The sequence below is a fragment of the Cebus imitator genome, unplaced genomic scaffold (assembly GCF_001604975.1).
Source record: "Cebus imitator isolate Cc_AM_T3 unplaced genomic scaffold, Cebus_imitator-1.0 Scaffold63, whole genome shotgun sequence".
Taxonomy (NCBI): domain Eukaryota; kingdom Metazoa; phylum Chordata; class Mammalia; order Primates; family Cebidae; genus Cebus; species Cebus imitator.
In genome coordinates, this window is record NW_016107378.1 from 5,613,417 (window position 1) to 5,620,412 (window position 6,996).

Sequence of the window (6,996 nt, forward strand, 5' to 3'; positions counted from 1 at the left end):
AAAAAAAAAAAAAAAAAAGAATAGTAAAAGAAAGAATCCAGATATAGATCTTACATCTTTCACATAAAAATTAACTTAAAATGGATCACAGACCTAAATGTAAACCATAAAACTATAACATTCCTATAATATAACATAAAGGGAACTCTAGGTGACTGTGGGTTTACTGAAGACTTTTTAGATACAATACCAAAAGCACAATCTATTAAAGAAAGAATTGGTAAACTGGATGCAGTAACATTTAAAATGTGTGCTCTGCGACAAACATTATTTAAGAGAATGAAAAGATAAGTCACAGACTTGGAAAAAATATTTGCTAAACACATATCTGATAAAAGACTAGTATCCAAAATACACAAAGAAGCCAGACAGTAAAAAAGAAATATTACATATTCTTTACTCATATGTTGAGTAAAAAAAGTTGATCTCATGAAGCTAGAGAGTAGAATGATACATACCAGAGCCTAAGAAAAGAGTAGGGGAGATGGGGAACTGATGAAGAGAGGCTGGTTAATGGGTAAAAAAACTAAAGTCAGGTAGAAAGAATAAGTTCTAATGTTTGATACCACAATGAGGTGACTTAAAGTTAATAATTTATTGTGTATTTCAAAACAGCTAGAAGATTTGAAATGTTCCAACATAAAGAAATGACGAATGTTTGAGGTGATACTCTACCTTGATTTGATCCACATTGTATTCATGTATCAAAATATCACATGCATCCCATAAATATACACAATTATTAAGCATCAGTTTTAAAAGAATCACAATAAAATACACATATACAAAGGACACTTAAAACTTAACAATAAGCCAGGCACAGTGGCTCATGCCTATAATCTCATTACTTTGGGAGGCAAAGGTAGCAGATAAGGCCTGGAGTTCAAGACCAGCCTCGCCAACATGGTAAAACTCTGTCCCTACTATAAATACAAAAATTAGCCAGGTGTGCTGGCACATGCTTGTAATCCCAGTTATTCGGGAGGCTAAGGCATGAGAATTGCTTGAACTCAGGAGGCAGAGGTTGCAGTGAGCTGAGATCGTGACACTGCACTCCAGACTGGGCGACAGAGCAAGACTCTTTCTCAAAAAAACAAACGAAAAGAACCCAGAAACAATAAGAAAACAATCTAAAGTCAAGTGTGATCGCTCACACCTGTAACCCCAGCACTTTGGGAGGCCAAGGCAGGCGGATCATGAGGTCAGGCGTTCGAGACCAACCTGACCAACACGGTGAAACGCTGTCTCTGCTAAAAATACAAAAATTAGCTGGGCGTGGGGGTACACACCTGTAATCCCAGGTACTCAGGAGGCTGAGGCAGGAGAATCACTTGAACCCGGGAGGTGGAGGTTGCAGTGAGCAGAGATTGCGCCATTGCACTCCATCCTGGGCGACAGAACAAGACTCTGTCTCAAAAAAAAAAAAAAAAAAAAAAAAAAAAAAGGGGGGGGGGGGGGGAGGGAGGGGAGGGGAGAAAGAAAGAAAAGAAAACAATCTGATTTAAAAATGGTCAAAAGATCAGAACAGGCACTTCTCCAAATAGCATACACATATATCAAATAAGCAGATGAAAAGATGCTCAACATCATATATCACTAGAGAATTGCAAGTTAAAACAAGATATCACTACACAGCTATTAGAATGGTGAAAAGCCAAATCACTGACACCACCAAATGCTAACAAGGATTTGGAGCAACAGGAACTCCATTCATTGCTAGTGGGAATGCAAAATGGTACAATCACCCTGAAAAATACTTTGGCAGTTTCTTACAAAACTAAACACACTCTTATCATATGATCCAGCAATCGTGCTCCTTGGTATTTATCCAAATGAGCTAAAAACATAACCACACAAAAACCCACACGCAGATGTTTATAGCAACTTCATGCATAACTGCCAAAACTTAAAAGCAACTAAAACGTCCTTCAGAAGGTGAATAAAGAAACTAACATACCTATACAAAGAGTACTATTCAGCAGTACAGAGAAAAGAGCTGGCCAGGTGTGATGTTCACGCCTGTAATCCCAGCACTCTGGGAGGTCAAGGTGGGTGGATCACCTGAGGTCAGGAGTTTGAGACCAGCCTGACCAACATGGTGAAACCCCGTTTCTACTAAAATACAAAAATTAGCCAGGCGTGGAGGCATGCACGTGTAGTCCAAGTTACTTGGGAGGCTGAGACAGGAGAATCACTTGAACCTGGGAGGCAGAGGTTGCAATGAACCAATCGCACCACTGCACTCCAGCCTGGGCGAGGGCGAGACTCTGTCTCAAAAAGAAAGAAAAGAGCTATCAAGCCAGGAAGGAACATGGAAAGAAGCCAATCTGTATGATTCCAACTACATGACAGTCTGTAAAAGGTAAAACGATGGAGATAGTAAAAGGATCAGTGGTTGCCAGGGGTTTGAGTACAGAGAGGGGAGGGATGAAAAGGTGGAACAAAGGAGATTTTTAGGGAAGTGAAACTACTCAATGATACTATAAGAGTAGATACATGTCATTATATAATTTGCCAACACTCATAGAAACTGCAACACTATATACAATACTCACAGAAACTGCAACAATATATACTATATAATACTATAACTGTAGACACATGTCATCATATAATTTGCCAACACTCAGAGAAACTGCAACACCAAGAGTGAACTCTAAACTACAGTACTCTCTTCGGCAGCACATATACTAAAATTGGAATGATACAGGGAAGATTAGCATGGCCCCTGAGCAAGAATGACATGCAAATTCGTGAAGCATTCCATATTTTTAAATCTCCTGAAACTGATAAGCAACTTCAGCAAAGTCTCAGGATACAAAATAAATGTGCAAAAATCACAAGCATTCCTATACACCAATAACAGACTTAAAGAGAGCCAAATCAAGAACGAACTGCCATTCACAATTGCTACAAAGAGAATAAAATACCTAGGAATACAACTAACAAAGAACGTAAAGGACCTCTTCAAGGAGAACTACAAACCACTGCTCAACGAAATAAGAGAGGACACAGAAAGATGGAGAAACATTCCATGCTCATGGTTAAGAAGAATCAATATTATGAAAACGACCATACTGCCCAAAGTAATTTACAGATTCAACGCTACCCATCAAGCTATCAATGACCTTCTTCACAGAACTGGAAAAAACCACCTTAAACTTCATATGGAACCAAAAGAGAGCCCACATAGCCAAGTCAATTCTAAGCAAAAAGAACAAAGCTGGAGGCATCATGCCACCGGACTTCAAACTATACTACAAGGCTACAGTAATCAAAACAGCATGGTACTGGTACCAAAACAGAGATATAGACAAATGGAACAGAACAGAGGCCTCGGAGGCAACACCACACATCTACAACCATCTGATCTTTGACAAAAACATGCAATAGGGAAAGGATTCCCTGTTTAATAAATGGTGTTGGGGAAACTGGCTGGCCATGTGCAGAAAGCAGAAACTGGACCCTTTCCTGACACTTTACACTAAAATTAACTCCAGATGGATTAAAGGCTTAAACATAAAACCTAACACCATAAAAACCCTAGAAGAAAATCTAGGCAAAACCATTCAGGACATAGGTGTAGGCAAGGACTTCATGACCAAAACACCAACAGCATTGGCAACAAAAGCCAAAATAGACAAATGGGACCCAATCAAACTCCACAGCTTCTGCACGGCAAAAGAAACAGTCATTAGAGTGAATTGGCAACCAACAGAATGGGAAAAATTTTTTGCAGTTTACCCATCTGACAAAGGGCTGATATCCAGAATTTAAAAAGAGCTAAAACAGATTTACAAGAAAAAAGCAAACAAGCCCATTCAAAAGTGGGCGAAGGATATGAACAGACACTTTACAAAAGAAGACATATATGAGGCCAACAAACATATGAAAAAATGCTTATCATCATTGGTCATTAGAGAAATACAAATCAAAACTACATTGAGATACTATCTCACGCCAGTTAGAATGGCGAACATTTAAAAATCTGGAGACAACAGATGCTGAAGAGGATGTGGAGAAATAGGAACACTTTTACACTGTTGGTGGGAGTGTAAATTAGTTCAGCCATTGTGGAAGACAGTGTGGCGATTCCTCAAGGACCTAGAAATAGAAATTCCATTTGACCCAGCAATCCCATTACTTGGTATATATCCAAAGGATTATAAATCGTTCTACTGTAAGGATACATGCATACAAATGTTCATTGCAGCACTGTTTACAATAGCAAAGACTTGGAACCAACCCAAATGCCCATCGATGATAGACTGGACAGGCAAAATATAGCACATATACACCATGGAATACTATGCAGACATAAAAAACAATGAGTTCGTGTCCTTTGCAGGGACATGGATGAACCTGGAAACCATCATTCTCAGCAAACTGATGCAATAACAGAAAATCAAACACCGCATATTCTCACTCATAGGCGGGTGTTGAACAATGAGAACACGTGGACACAGGGAGGGGAGCATCACACACTGGGGTCTGTCGGAAGGAAACAGGGGAGGGACGGTGGGGAGTTGGGGAGAGATGGCATGGGGAGAAATGCCAGATATAGGTGTTGGGGAGGAAGGCAGCAAATCACACTGCCATGTGTGTACGTATGCAACAATCTTGCATGTTCTTCACATGTTCCCCAAAACCTAAAATACAATTAAAAATATAAACTACAGACCTTAGTTAACAATAATGTATCAATATTTGGCTCTTTAGTTGTAACAAATGTACCACACTATTTCAAGACATTAGCAATAGGGAGAAATGCAAGGGAAATAGAGACTATGTATTCCTGCTCAATTTTTCCATAAACCTAAAACTGCTAAAAAATAAAGTAATAAATTCTATTAAAAGATATAGTCAATCCTCCATATACTCAGGGGATTGGTTTCAGGAATCCCCTTGTTTACCAAAATTTGTGCATACTCCAGTCTCCCAGTAAGCACTCAATACAGACAGGTTTCACATCCTGTGAATACAACTGTTTGGTTTTCTTTTCCCCCTTGGAGACAGAGTCTCACTGTCACCCAGTCTGGAGTGCAATGGTATAATCATAGCTCACAGCAATCTCTGCCTCCCAATTCTCCTGCCTCAAGGTTCCCAAGCAGCTGGGCATGGTGTCAGGCACCTGTAATCCCAGCAACTCGGGAGGCTGAGCCCAAAGAATCACTTGAACCCAGAAAGCGGAGGTAGCAGTGGGTGGAGATCACGCCACTGCACTCCAGCCTGGGTGACAGTGCGAGACTCCGTCTCAAAAAAACAAACAAACAAAAATATTAGCACAAGTTGAAGAGACATATCATTCAAATTTTACTTCAAGGGAAAGCAAGCATTTACTCCTGGTTACTGAATTTAGGCTGTGAGAACTTTGTCTACTGACCACAAGTTCATAGGTCATAGGTCTGTCCTGGTTTCCTTCAGCTGTCACGAGTTGAAAGCAAAGGCTAGGTATGGCTTCGGGCAAAGGTCTTCCTTAACAGCCCTGGCCACTGACCAAAACCCAAGTAGAGTTCCCTACAGGGAGGATTAACTTCCCTTCATGCACGCATGCACGCACAGGGCACCAATATTCCAGGCCCACTTCAGTTTCCTGTGGCCTGTCTTGTTTCTCTTCACTTGGAGTGACAGCTCATTAACAAAGCCAGTTAGAAGCTATCTCCTTTTTCACCCTTAGCCTGCTTTCCCTATTAGAAGTGAACCCTCAAGACAGCCAAGCAGCTTGAAGAAGAAAGGTTTCTCCTTTCAGAAGCATTCCAGCTAACAAAAACAAAAAAAAAAAAAAAAAAAAAAAAAAAAAAAAAAAAAAAATCAAGAGAATGAGAATATCATAAACTTACAATCCAAATAATTAACATAGGAGTAATCATTAATAACTACTATCACAAAAAGACATTAAGATATGTGTCTTCTGAGAGATGTATACACCATCATTTACGATACATTCTTGAAAAAAAAAAAAAAAACTCACAAAATCTAAACAAGTCTCTAGACCTAATTATAAGCTTACAGAAAATACAGGGGGAAAAGGGAACATAATAAACTGACACCACAGGAATATAACCAGCAAAATTCAGAGTAAGAAAGTCCATAGGAAACAACACCTGGTTTCTTAAACAAATAAATATGGGGGAAAACAGATGGCTGAGACAGCTATAAACAAAGATTTAAAATGTATTTTCAACAAGAGCAATCAAAAAAATCTTGTTTGGATGTTGATTTGAACAAACTTTTAAAAATGATTATGGGACAACTGAGGAAATACGAACACTGGATATTTGATACAACAAATGAATCATTTATTGCTCATTTCTTTTAGGTATTAATAATGGTGTTATGATTATGCCTTCTTTTAAGTCCTTATCTAAAGAAACACAAAGAAATATTTATATGAAATTATGTGATATTGGCCAGGTGAGGTGGCTCATGCCTGTAATCCCAGCACTTTGGGAGGCCAAGGCAGTCAGACTACCAGAGGCCAGGAGTTCAAGACCAGCCTGGCCAACATGTTGAAACCCTCTCTCTACGAAAAATACAAAAATTAGCCACGTGTGGTGGTGCATGCCTATAATCCCAGCTATTCAAGAGACTGAGGCAGGAGAATCGCTTAAACCTGAGAAGCAGAGGGTATGGTAAACAGAGACTGTGCCACTGCACTCCAGCCTGGGTGACAAGAGTGAAACTCCATCTCAAAAAAAAAAATAAAAAAGAAAGAAATTATGTGATATGGAATTTGCTTCAAAATAATGTGGGAGGTCCAGGCATAGTGGCTCACACCTGTAATCCCAGCACTTGGAAGGCCAAAATGGGCGGATCACCTGAGGTCAGAAGTTTGAGATCAGCCTAGCCAACAAGATGAAACTATGTCTCTACTAAAAATACAAAAAAAGAAATTAGCCAGGTGTGGTGGCGGGCACCTGTAATCCCAGCTACTCGAGAGGCGGAGGCAGGAGAATCACTTGAACCCAGGAGGGGGAGGCTGCAGTGAGCCAAGAT

The 6,996-nt window shown here is 39.7% G+C and overlaps 1 protein-coding gene and 1 non-coding gene across 3 annotated transcripts in view; one reads left to right on the plus strand and one right to left on the minus strand.

Annotated features, from left to right (window-relative positions):
- Nucleotides 1-6,996, minus strand: part of TENT4B (terminal nucleotidyltransferase 4B) — a 73,407-nt gene that overhangs the window by 51,244 nt on the left and 15,167 nt on the right. The window lies entirely within an intron of this gene.
- On the plus strand, nucleotides 2,667-2,773 carry LOC119471516. The gene has a single exon (XR_005200589.1). It is a non-coding gene; the product is annotated as a U6 spliceosomal RNA (small nuclear RNA).